At 34.6% G+C, this 11393-nt stretch overlaps 1 protein-coding gene across 2 annotated transcripts in view; it reads left to right on the forward strand.

The window, feature by feature from the left end:
- Positions 1 to 11393, forward strand: part of MGA (MAX dimerization protein MGA) — a 230191-nt gene that overhangs the window by 110800 nt on the left and 107998 nt on the right. The gene's annotated exons all lie outside the window — the stretch shown is intronic.

Consider the following 11393-nt stretch of genomic DNA (forward strand, 5'->3'; position numbering starts at 1 on the left):
CCAAATGGTTTGCTCTAAGAACAATGTATTAATGCACCTGTTTTTCCAAAACCCTTTTTTAAATTGCCATTCCTTTTTTGTAATTTTTTATATTATTATGGATGTGAGGTAGAAGCTCTGATTAGGTCTAATTTACATTTTTCATTATTAAAATGTTATTGCCTTTTCTTTTAACTTTTTATAGTTCAAAATTTTTTAAATATTGATTCATTTGGTATTTATTGTAGTGTAAGACATGGAGACTTGCTTTGATGCTTCAGTATACTATGGAGTTAACTCTAGGAGTTTAAAATATATGCCAGTGGAGTGCAAGTTGATGATGTCACTTTGAATACACTTCTAGTAACATGGTGAATCTACTTTCTGAAGATTAGGTTAGTTATGTACCAAGATACTTCTTACCAGTAGGCTGGCAACTTGTGATATAGTTGACCACACCCACGTAAGAAACAGAGACAATATAAAATCATCTTCATTCCTTTGTAACCTTTTCTCATGTCTACAATGTTGGCAGAAAATGTAAAGGAGAATATTAAGAATTACTTGGTTTCTAGACCATTTGCACAGCAACACATTTGTTGTTACTCTTATATGTTAGACCAGTCCAGTGACAAATGAATAGTCACTACTGGGAGTAACTGGATCATATAACTTGTGATATTCTCATTATAAATAAAACTAAAAGACAAAAGAAAATTGCAGCTAGCCAAAAATAGCTCATATCTTTTCTTTGATGAGATAAATAAAGGAGTACTTTGTTTTATTGTGTCTCTAGAGGCAACAAGAAATATAATTACATGTGATAATTGGTCATCCATATTCATGGTCAGTACTTGAAAAAAAATTCCCATGAAAATATTTATATCATCCTCTGTTGAAGAAACTGAAAAGGTATAGAAATTCTTTAGAGAAATAATGTCATTTTTATACTTTGGTTCTCCATGACTTCAACTTCAGTGCAGAACGCTGAATAGATTAGCATAGCAAGAAATATTATGGAAAACATGAATCAGGAAGAAAGGAATAAAAAAAGCCAACAACTGTTAAACTATACGGAAACCTCATATATATATATATATATATATATATATATATATATATATATATATATATATATATATATATATATATATATTGCCAGAGTTATGCTGAAAGCAGTTCAGATCAACTCATGAAATGTGAATTAGTTGTTAGATTGCTAAATTTTCAATTTGAGCATTTATATCTCTGAAATCAGCAAGCAACAAATGAAGACTTGATTGGTTGTTTTGTTGGTTTCTAGTATTAAGAAAGTGATGGGAAAAGTGTTAATAATGCAAATTAAATTTAAAAGTATGTTGTGCTGAGATTTGGTTGTTAAACATTTCCCAGCACACCCTGTGCCTCCAGTCTTTTTCTTCTTTAGATTAAACATACCTAGTTCTTTAAAAACCTCATTGCAAAAACTGATATTGGGAGAGAAGGTATTAAAGTTCAATATTAAATTGGTAAAATTTGTTTCAGTGTCACAAAAGACTACCAAGATTTCAGAAAATAGAACGATCTAATTTTCTTTATGATAATGAAATCCTTTCCTCCCCTCCATCCCTTTTCTAATGCCCTTTTTTCATATTTCTCGTAATCTTATATTTATGTGTATGACGTACTAAATAAGTAAACAAATATATAAAGAGAGAGTACAAATACACATGTGTATATGTATGTATTTTCACCAGTGGGCAAGCTAACATGAGGATTAAGAGGTTTACTCCAGGTCAAAAAGTCTATGAAATAAATATTCTTTAATCTCTAAAATTTTTCATGTGCAATGTAGGGAGGTTTTGAGAGTATTGTAACAATATTTTTTACCTTATGAAGGTTTTGACCTCAATTTTTCCATCTAAAAATGAGAAAATAGTATTCTTTAAATTAGTTGTAAAGTCAGTGTGGTATAATGGTGTTATAGGACTTCAAATCCTGCTTTAACTAATTTGTTTAATCTTGGTCAGATTACTTAGTCTCTCTGGGTCTTGGGGTTGTCATCTTTAATATAAGGGCATAGAATTGAACTAGGGATGCTCTTTAAGGCTTCTTCCAGTTCTAAATTCTGTGCTTCAACTTCCATGATTACTTTTGTCCCTGATATGTAGTTATATTGATAAACTGGTTGGAGGTTATTGATCCAAATATTTTGTATATGCTAATAGGTGTGATTTGGGGAAACTCACTTGACTTGGTTTGCCTCAGTTTCCTTGTCTATAAAATGAGTTAGAGAAGGAAAGAAATAGCAAAGTACTTTAGTATCTTTGCTAAAAAAATTCCAAATTGAGTCATAAAGACTTGGACATATATGAGACAACTGAACAACAATAGCTGCAATATTTTGTAAGGGAATTTTTGGAGATATTGACTTAACCCAAAAGAGTGACTCCAACTGGGAGACTTCGGGAGTGGAACCAAGATGGTGGAGCCAAGATGGTGGTGCAGAGCCAAGATGGTGGTGCCAAGTTAACAAGCTCCTGGAGCTTTCCCTACCAATGATACATGAAGCCTCTATTCTCACATTCACACTGCAGATCCCACCAAGAAAAAGAGAAAATTCAAAGAAGTTTTCAACTGTAGACATTGTGGAGGATCTTCATTGAAGGTCTGCCTCTTTTTTGGGGAAAGGGGGAAGAAAAGTCCACGAGGCAGTAGAGTATGGAAAGCCAGCTGCAGGCTTTTAGCCACAGTGCAATCCAGTTCCTGACAGCTTAATAATAACAGAGGTCCTGGCAGCTGGTTAACAAGCCAGCAGGGAGGATCCCAACTCCAAACAAATTCTGAACCCAGAAAACACTGGGGTAAAAGACAGGACTGGATTGGGAACAATCCTCTGTTAAGTCAGAACCTGGACATAAAAGAGGAGAAAAAAAAAATCCTCCGCAAAGGCAAGGCCTGAACTGCATAGGCAATATTTTGACCAACAATAAGCCAGGGATCATACCCTAGTCCCAGTAAAATAAAAGCCTGGATATATACTCCGTATACTTCAGGAGCAGAACTACAACAACAAAGATGAGCAAAAAAACTAAAAGAGTGCTCACTATAGAAAAATACTTCTCAGATAAAGATGACAGCAATGCCATGTCTGAAGAAGAAAGCTGTGAAACACCACTCACAGGAGGAGTATCAAAAAAGTCTATAAATTGGACTCAAATGCAAAAGCTCATAGAAGAGCTTAAAAAAGAATTTAAAAACTAAAGAAGAGAGGAAGAAGAAAAATGGAAAAAAAGAAATGAAAGTCAAGCAGGAAAATTGTGAAAAGTTGACCAGAGATTTCAACACCTTTAAAAAGGAAATACAAAAGTTAATTGAAGAAAATAAAATCCTAAAAACTAGAATTGAACAGTTAGAAACCAGTGAATCTATAAGACTAAAAGATTCCAAAATAAAAAGGCTGAAAAAATTTAAGAAAATGTAAAGTACCTTCTAGGGAAAATGAATGACCTGGAAAACAGATCCAGGAAAGACAATCTATGAATCATTGGACAACTAGGAACCCTAGACCAACAGAAGAACCTGGTAAACATCATGCAGGAAATTATAAGGGAAAACTGCCCCAATCTACTAGAACAAGATAACAATATAACAATTGAAAGAATTCACAGAACCCCTCCAGAAAGAGAACCCAGGATAAAAACTCCAAGGACTGTAATAATAGCCAGATTCCAGAACCCTCAAATAAAAGAATGTTGCAAACAGCAAAAAGAAAACTATTCAAATACAAAGGGAACACAATCAAACTAACACAGGACCTATCAGCCTCAACATTGAAGGATTGGAATAACTGGAATAACATATTTTGGAAAGTTAAGGACCTAGAATTACAACTCAGAATGTGCTACCCTGCAAAATTCAGCTTATATTACCAGGGAAAAGAATGGATGTTCAATGAAATATAGGACTTCCAGAATTTCCTGACACAAAGACCAAAACTGAACAGAGAATTCAATTGCCAAATACACGACTGAAGTTACACAAAAAAAAGATAAATGAAAAAGTGGACTGAAAAAATAAAACTGTTTTAAACAAATGTTGGTCCCTAAAAGGGAAGATATAAAATTTTAACTTATTAGAACTTTACTTCTCTAAGGATAGAGGGTAGAATATAATTGAAGAGAATGAACTGAAGGGATACAGGTTTGATTGGGTTTTGTCTCTCAATTGGAGAGATCCAAAATCACTTCACTAATTTGAGATTAAAAAGCCTTGAAAAAAAGGAAAAGTAGGAGTGTCAAACTTTAATTTAAGTATCTCATTACACTCTAACTGCCTTTAATCACAAGGTGCTAAGCACCTTGTCTAATGAGGGCATCATAAGCTACCAGGACCTCAGACAGTGTCTCTATTACTTACAGTCATTTGTAAAGTTCTCAGTGAGATCTCCAGAGCCTCCCATTACTTAGAGATCTTCAGGATACTTTCAGTTAATTAGATATGGAGGCTTCAATTAACAATGGGTTAAGGGGGTGGCTAGGTGGGTGGGGGGAGGCTTGGTGGCAGTGGATAAAGTATGGGCCCTGGAGTCAGGGGTACCTGGGTTCAAATCTGGTCTCAGACACTTAATAATTACCTAGCTGTGTGGCCTTGGGCAAGTCACTTAACTCCATTTGCCTTGCAAAAACATAAAAACAAAAACAAACAAAAAAACCAATGGGTTAATTACTCTGGGTAGGTGGGTGGGGTAAAGTGGGAGAGGCAAAGGGCCTTGGTTCACTTAAGATGATGTTAAGTACCTTGAATGGGAAGTGGGGAGGTAAAGTGGGAAGGAAGGGGCACAAAGGGGGAGAGGGGCACAAAGAGTTCTAGAAATGATATGGCTTTGGAGGATACTTCAGCTTGTGAGGAGGTTTGTGTGTACTTGAAAAATACTTGAAAAGGGGGTGAGGTAAAAAAATGATTATAATTATAATTAGATACAATTTGAGTCAATGTTGCATATCAAACAATCAAGGAAACAATCTGTGATGATATCTTGATAACAAGAGGAGCTTATCAAGAACTGTGATTGATGATACCTGACTAATAATATTAGAGCACCAAGGGAAGAGGCTCAAAGATTTATAATTTTAGAGGGAAAAAAGGAAGAATGTGAATGCTGTGTAAATTCTATTCAATAGATTTAAACCAAGGGAAGGAATAAGATAAATTCCTACTTGGATTTAAAAATCTAATTTATACAGGGAAGGGGGGGATCTTGGAAAGGGGAAGATAAGGGAAGAAGGGACTGACTGATAAAAGGGAAGGTAAGGTATAAATGAGAACAAACAAATTTAAATTTTTAAAAGATAAAGGGTAAATTGTCAAAAATGGGAAAAAGGGCAGTTAGGTGGCTCATTGACTAGAGTGCCAGCCCTGGACTCAGGAGTACCTAAGTTCAAATGTGGCCTCAGATACTTAATAATTATCTAGCTGTGTGGCCTTGGGCAAGCCACTTAACCCCATTTGCCTTGCCAAAAAAAAACCCACCTAAAAAATGTGAAAAGTCCTTCATGTTCCATAATATTCTTAGCAGTCCTTTTTGTAGTAGCAAAGAATTTGAAATTGAGGGGATGCCTATCAATTGCTGAATGGGTAAACAGTTTATGGTACATGAAGACTATGGAATATTATCATTCTATAAGAAACAATAAATGGTTGGACTCTAGAGAAGCATCAAATGACTTACAGGATCTGATGCTGAGCGAAGGGAGTAGAGTCAAGAGAACAATTTACACATCAATTTTATGAGATGAATAGCCTAATGCCATCTCCTCCTCCTCCTCCCTTTCTATTGACTCATTGGTTAGTCTTCAGAGTTACATTCTACTTGTGAAAATCTACCCCAGCAACAAAGAAAAGAATGAAAGGTTTTCATAAAATATTATCTTACCATCTAGATGGTGAGAATAACCTTCCGGATTATAACTACCTTATTGAAGTAATGTAACTTGTCTTGGAACACAAGGTCTAGGAACTTATCATCAAACAAGAGGAGTCTTATGAGCTTATTTGGAATGCAAGGTTTTTCTCATGGGAAAAGTCTATTATCCTTCTAGTAGTCTTTAAAAGTAGTCTTATCAAAAGTGAGGAGAATGAGCCACCTGTTTGGAATACAAGGGACTTCCTTCTAGAAATAGTTTAAGAATAATAGTTTGGTCTTTCTTTAATATTTTCATAACCCTGAGAGGATTTCACTAGGAATATTAACCCTGAAGTGGTTTTATTGGGAATATTCTACTCAAAGTTCAGTAAGGCAAGATGAGATTTATTTCAATTTCTTTTTCTCACAACTTTACAGCTAGCATTGAATAGTTAAAATTATTCAGAAATTATGGGTGTGATCTGTAGTTTACTATTGTTTACTGACATTATTTGTAATTAGGTAGTATTTGAAGTCTTAAGAGTTTGCTTTATCTTCATGTTGTATATTTACTAATTTTATTTGGTCACTCTAAAATGTCTCATCTTTCAAAATTGAATAATCAATATAGTACCCACTTGGAGGTTATAAATGAAGCCTGAATTGCAGAATTGTGAGTATCAGTCGCCACCTGTACTCTCTATTGTAAAGATTATTTAATAGCCTTTAAAACCGATCACTAATCTTTCGTAAGTGTTAAGTTCATTATTCTTTGGGAATAAGTAAGGGAGATTGATGAAGGACCCTTCCTCAAAAATATCTTTCCTACTAATTATATGAATTAGGGATTTGTTTTTATTCATACACTAGTCATATAGTTCCAGAGTTAATGCATTGGGCAGCTAGATGGCATAATGGATAGATTGCTTGACCAGGAATCAGGAAGACTCATCTTCCTGAGTTTGAATCTTGTCTCAGATCTAGACTTATTAGCTGTGTGATCCTGCTTCACTTCTTCCTCTTTAAAATGAGCTGGAAAAGGAAATGGTAGACTGCTCCAGTATCTTTAGTAAGAAAACCCCAAAATGAGGTCACATAGAGTTGGATATGACTGAAACAAATAAACAACAACAATAACAATCACAGAATCTAAGAGTTGGAAGGTAAGACAGAGGACTTCTGGTTCAGTCTGTCCCTGAACAGAAATCACTTCTATAGTATACCAAACAAGTGATCATTTAGCCTTTGCTGGAAGGACACTTCAGAGTAAGTCATTATTTCTCATTCAACTCATTTTGCTTTTAGGTAGCTCTGAATGTTAGGAAGTATTTCCTTATATTAAGTCAGATTTTGCCTTTGCAATTTCCACTCATTGCTCCTACTTCTACTTTCTGGGGACAAGCAAAATAAATTTCCCCCCTCTTCTTCATGATAGACCTTCAAATTATTGAACACAATCCTCATGCCCCTTGTCTTCTTTAGACAAACTATTTCTAGTGCTAGCTGTTGCAAAGTTTTGATCATTTCTTGGATATTCTCCAACTTGTTAGTATTGTTCCTAAAAATGCATTGCTCAGAACTAAACACAGTACTCCAAGTACAATTTAACCACTGTAGAATAGAGTATATAAGTAGTCCATCCTGCTTATTCACATCATTGCTAAAAATATTAACTAGCACAGATATATGGGTTATATTTCACTAGAATACTACTCCACTGTTCTTGGCTGAGTCATAGGCAGAGAGTTCTCATTCATCAGGAGTTTAAGTTGTCAAGAATAAGGCCTTCTTCATGAGATATGAAATGAAATTCTGGAGGATAGAGAGGGAAAAACAGATTATTATAAATGGAAATGCCTTGTATTCAGAATAAAAACAATCATGACACATTGAAATATAGGATATTAGATTGTTTGTCAAATTATAGTATAAGGATTGATCTGATAAATTATGCTTCAGCTCCTTGTACTAGCCTGCTGCTGGCCCATGGATTTCTTAGCATATTTGACCTGGACTAGATTTATAAAGGTATAAGTAATTGAGGATGAGGACAGTATAGAAAGCATTGCTTTTATCTGCTGCCTGGATGTAGAACTTAACCAGAAATGGTCCCTGTCACTCTTTGATATATATGCCTAGAAGCAAAATCTTTGTAGTCTCTAAGGAATCTGTGGGTGGGAGGTTTCTATTTTTTTTTTTTTTTTTTTTAGATTTTTCAAGGCAGTGGGGTTAAGTGGCTTGCCCAAGGCCACACAGCTAGGTAATTATCAAGTGTCTGAGGTTGGATTTGAACCCAGGTACTCCTGACTCCAAGGTCGGTGCTCTATTCACTGCGCCACCTAGCCGCCCCTGGTAGGTTTCTTTTTCACCGTTCCAAATGCTTCCTTGGTTATGATTCAGAAAGTAAAAATTCAGTGTACATCATAAGCACATCATGGACCAAAATGTTGCAGATTATATGTATTATCTAGTGGAGGAAGATGATGAACTTGTAAAAAAATACAATTCTCATAGAATAACATCATTCCTGATGTGCAAATGAAAAAAAAACTCATGCTGGTTATACATCTAGAATCATCCAGTCTATGAAAAGAAAACCTAGAGGGAAGTTGAAAAATGAAGGTAGAACTGTTCTAAAATATCTCTTGCCAGAGAAGGACCAATTTGCTCAAAAAAGGAGAAATTTCTTCAGAGTCCAGGAACATGCTATTGATGATTAAACCATCACATCTATAACCATCTATAACTTTCTATGAATAGTTTCGGATTAAGAACAATAAAATTATTGAAGCAGCAATGACTAAAAGAAAAGACTACCCTCAAAGTTTGCATCAACTCATTCATGAGTACTATTTGGGTACATTCATTTAACTTGTTCTGAATTCATTTAAATAATACAATCTTGTAACCCACTTCTCTCCATTTGATTTACCACTCCATCGACATTTTTCCTAGAACTTATGCAAACTATTTCTATAGCATTGCTGTGAACTAGTAAGGTTTTGAAAAGAGAAAATGAGGTTGGTTTGGCATATTTTCTGTTCTTGATTAAACCATTCTAGCTGTTAATGATAGCTGCTTCCCTTTTGAAATGTTCACATGGAATTTTGTTAATAAAACATTTTTGTTAGGAATCAATTTGAAGGTTTATTCTACTTCCTTTTAAAGAAAAACTGTGATATTTGCCCTTTTCCAGACCATTTCTGTTTGTCATAATCCTTCAAAAATAGTGACTCAGCAATCATAGCCTCTGGTTTTTTTAGTGTTCTTGTATTTATTATATTTAGGTTTAGTAATTCAAGCTTACTGAGGGGAGCAGATGCTATTTTACTATCTCTTCATAAATCACAAGTTTTTTAAAATTGAAAGGGACCTAATCTAGTCCAATCCATAGCCTGAAATTAATGACTAAATATACCTGACAAATATTAATCCAGCCTTTGCATGCGAAGTTCCATAGCAGGGAATACTTTACCAACCAAGGTAGTTCATTTTACTTTTTTCCTCTTATTGTAAGAAAGGTTTTCTCAACATTAAGTTTAGACTTAGCTCTTTATGTTTTTCAGCTATTGTTTTCTTTTTCCCCCTCTGGTGTCAAACAGAACAAATTAAATTTTTCTTCCTTATGACAACCTTCAGCTATTCCAGTGTAGCATTCATTTATCTTCTCCATGGTAAACATTCCTAGCTAATTCTCATGTGCTGTGGACTAAAGACTTTTCACCATTTTGGTTGCTTTCACCTGGATCCTCTCCAATTTATCATTGCCCTTAAACTGTAGTACCCCAAAATGAAAACAATACTTCAACTGTAGTCTGATCAGGACAAAGTTCAGTGGGACTATAATCTCTTTATTTCTGGAAATAAGGTCTGGCTTATGATTTGACTTTAGTTTTTTGTCTCACACATCATAAACTCATGTTGAGCTTGCATTACACTAAAACCCCGATCTTTTCTAAATTTCTGTCTTACTATTTCTCCCCCATTTTATACCATCAAGTTGATTTTTTAAACTCTAGATTTCATATGTTAGACAAGCATGGAAAGACCTAAATGGACATGGTGTAAAGTAAGCAGATCCCAAGAAAACTGTATATATGACTATAATAATGTAAATGGAAAGAACAAACACAAACAAAAAAAAAAAATCTAAAGTGACTGAAACAAAATTATAAAGACTGCAGTCAAGTAATTTGATGAGATACTCCCAATCCCCCTCCTTGTAGAGGTGATATGAAATCCACAGATTTTACACAGTGCACTTTTTTGAACTTTTTCATTGTATTGATAAGTTGTGCTAATTTTTTTCTTTTTTAAAAAGTACTCTTTTTTTAAAAAAAAGATTTTTCAAGGCAATGGGGCTAAGTGGCTTGCCCAAGGCCACACAGCTAGGTAATTATTAAGTGTCTGAGGTTGGATTTGAACCCAGGTACTCCTGACTTCAAGGCTGGTGCTCTATTCACTGTACCACCTAGCCACCCAAAAAGTACTCTTTAAAAAGGACTATTGGGGGAAGGCTAGGTGACACAGTGGATAGAGCACTGGCTCTGGAGTCAGAAGTACCTGAATTCAAATTTGGCCTCAGCCACTTAATAATTACCCAGCTGTGTGGCCTTGGGTAAGCCACTCAATCTCATTTGCCTTGCAAAAACCTTAAAAAAAAGACTATGGAGTCCGAGTGCAGCTCAAAGTATACAATTTTCATTTTTTATTTGTTTTTTGTGTTTTTTCTTTTTCGTGATTTGTCCCCTTTGTTTTGATTCTTCTTTCACAATATAACTAGTATGGAAATATATTTAATGTGAATGTGCATGTATAACCTATTTTAGATTGCTTACTGGCTTAGGGATAGGGAGTGGGGAGGGAAAAGGAGGGAGAAAATTAAAAAAATAAATGTTGAAATAAATGCTGGTTGAAAAAAATTAAAGAACTGAAAAAAATACTCTTTGTTACATGTAATGGATATCTGGGAGAATTAGGAAGGATAACTATGATATCTAAGAAACAGAAGATATCATTAAAAAGTCTTTTTAAAAAAATCATTTTGTCGACCCAAGCAGTTCTCTTATCCTTTATTTGCTTCTCTTCTTGCTCACAAAACAACTTTTAAAATTTTAGCCATGTTACATTTGTTTTTAGCATTCATGGCTAGTCTTAGTTCATTCAAAGCTTTATTATGCCTCTGACACTTTACAGAATTAATTAATTCTTTTCCATTTGAATCAAAACTGACTCTGGAGTTGGAAGACTTGGGACCAAATCCTATCTCTGATTCTCCCAGCTATAAAATGAGGGCCTTGTTATATTAGATCACTTCTGAGATTCCTTCCATCTTTAAATCTAGAATCCAATGCTCCTCAGTTACTTGCCTTTGCTTCCATTTACTTTATTTATTGTTGTTTTAAATTTAAGTTGACCAATGAGTTTTCTTTGAACTATGTTTCTTTAGATAGTACGTTCTTAACCTGGAATCTATGAACTTAAAAAGAATTCTTTTTGATAATTATTTCAATAGAATTGGTCACCTTTC

The sequence above is a fragment of the Macrotis lagotis genome, chromosome 4 (genome assembly GCF_037893015.1).
Source record: "Macrotis lagotis isolate mMagLag1 chromosome 4, bilby.v1.9.chrom.fasta, whole genome shotgun sequence".
Taxonomy (NCBI): domain Eukaryota; kingdom Metazoa; phylum Chordata; class Mammalia; order Peramelemorphia; family Peramelidae; genus Macrotis; species Macrotis lagotis.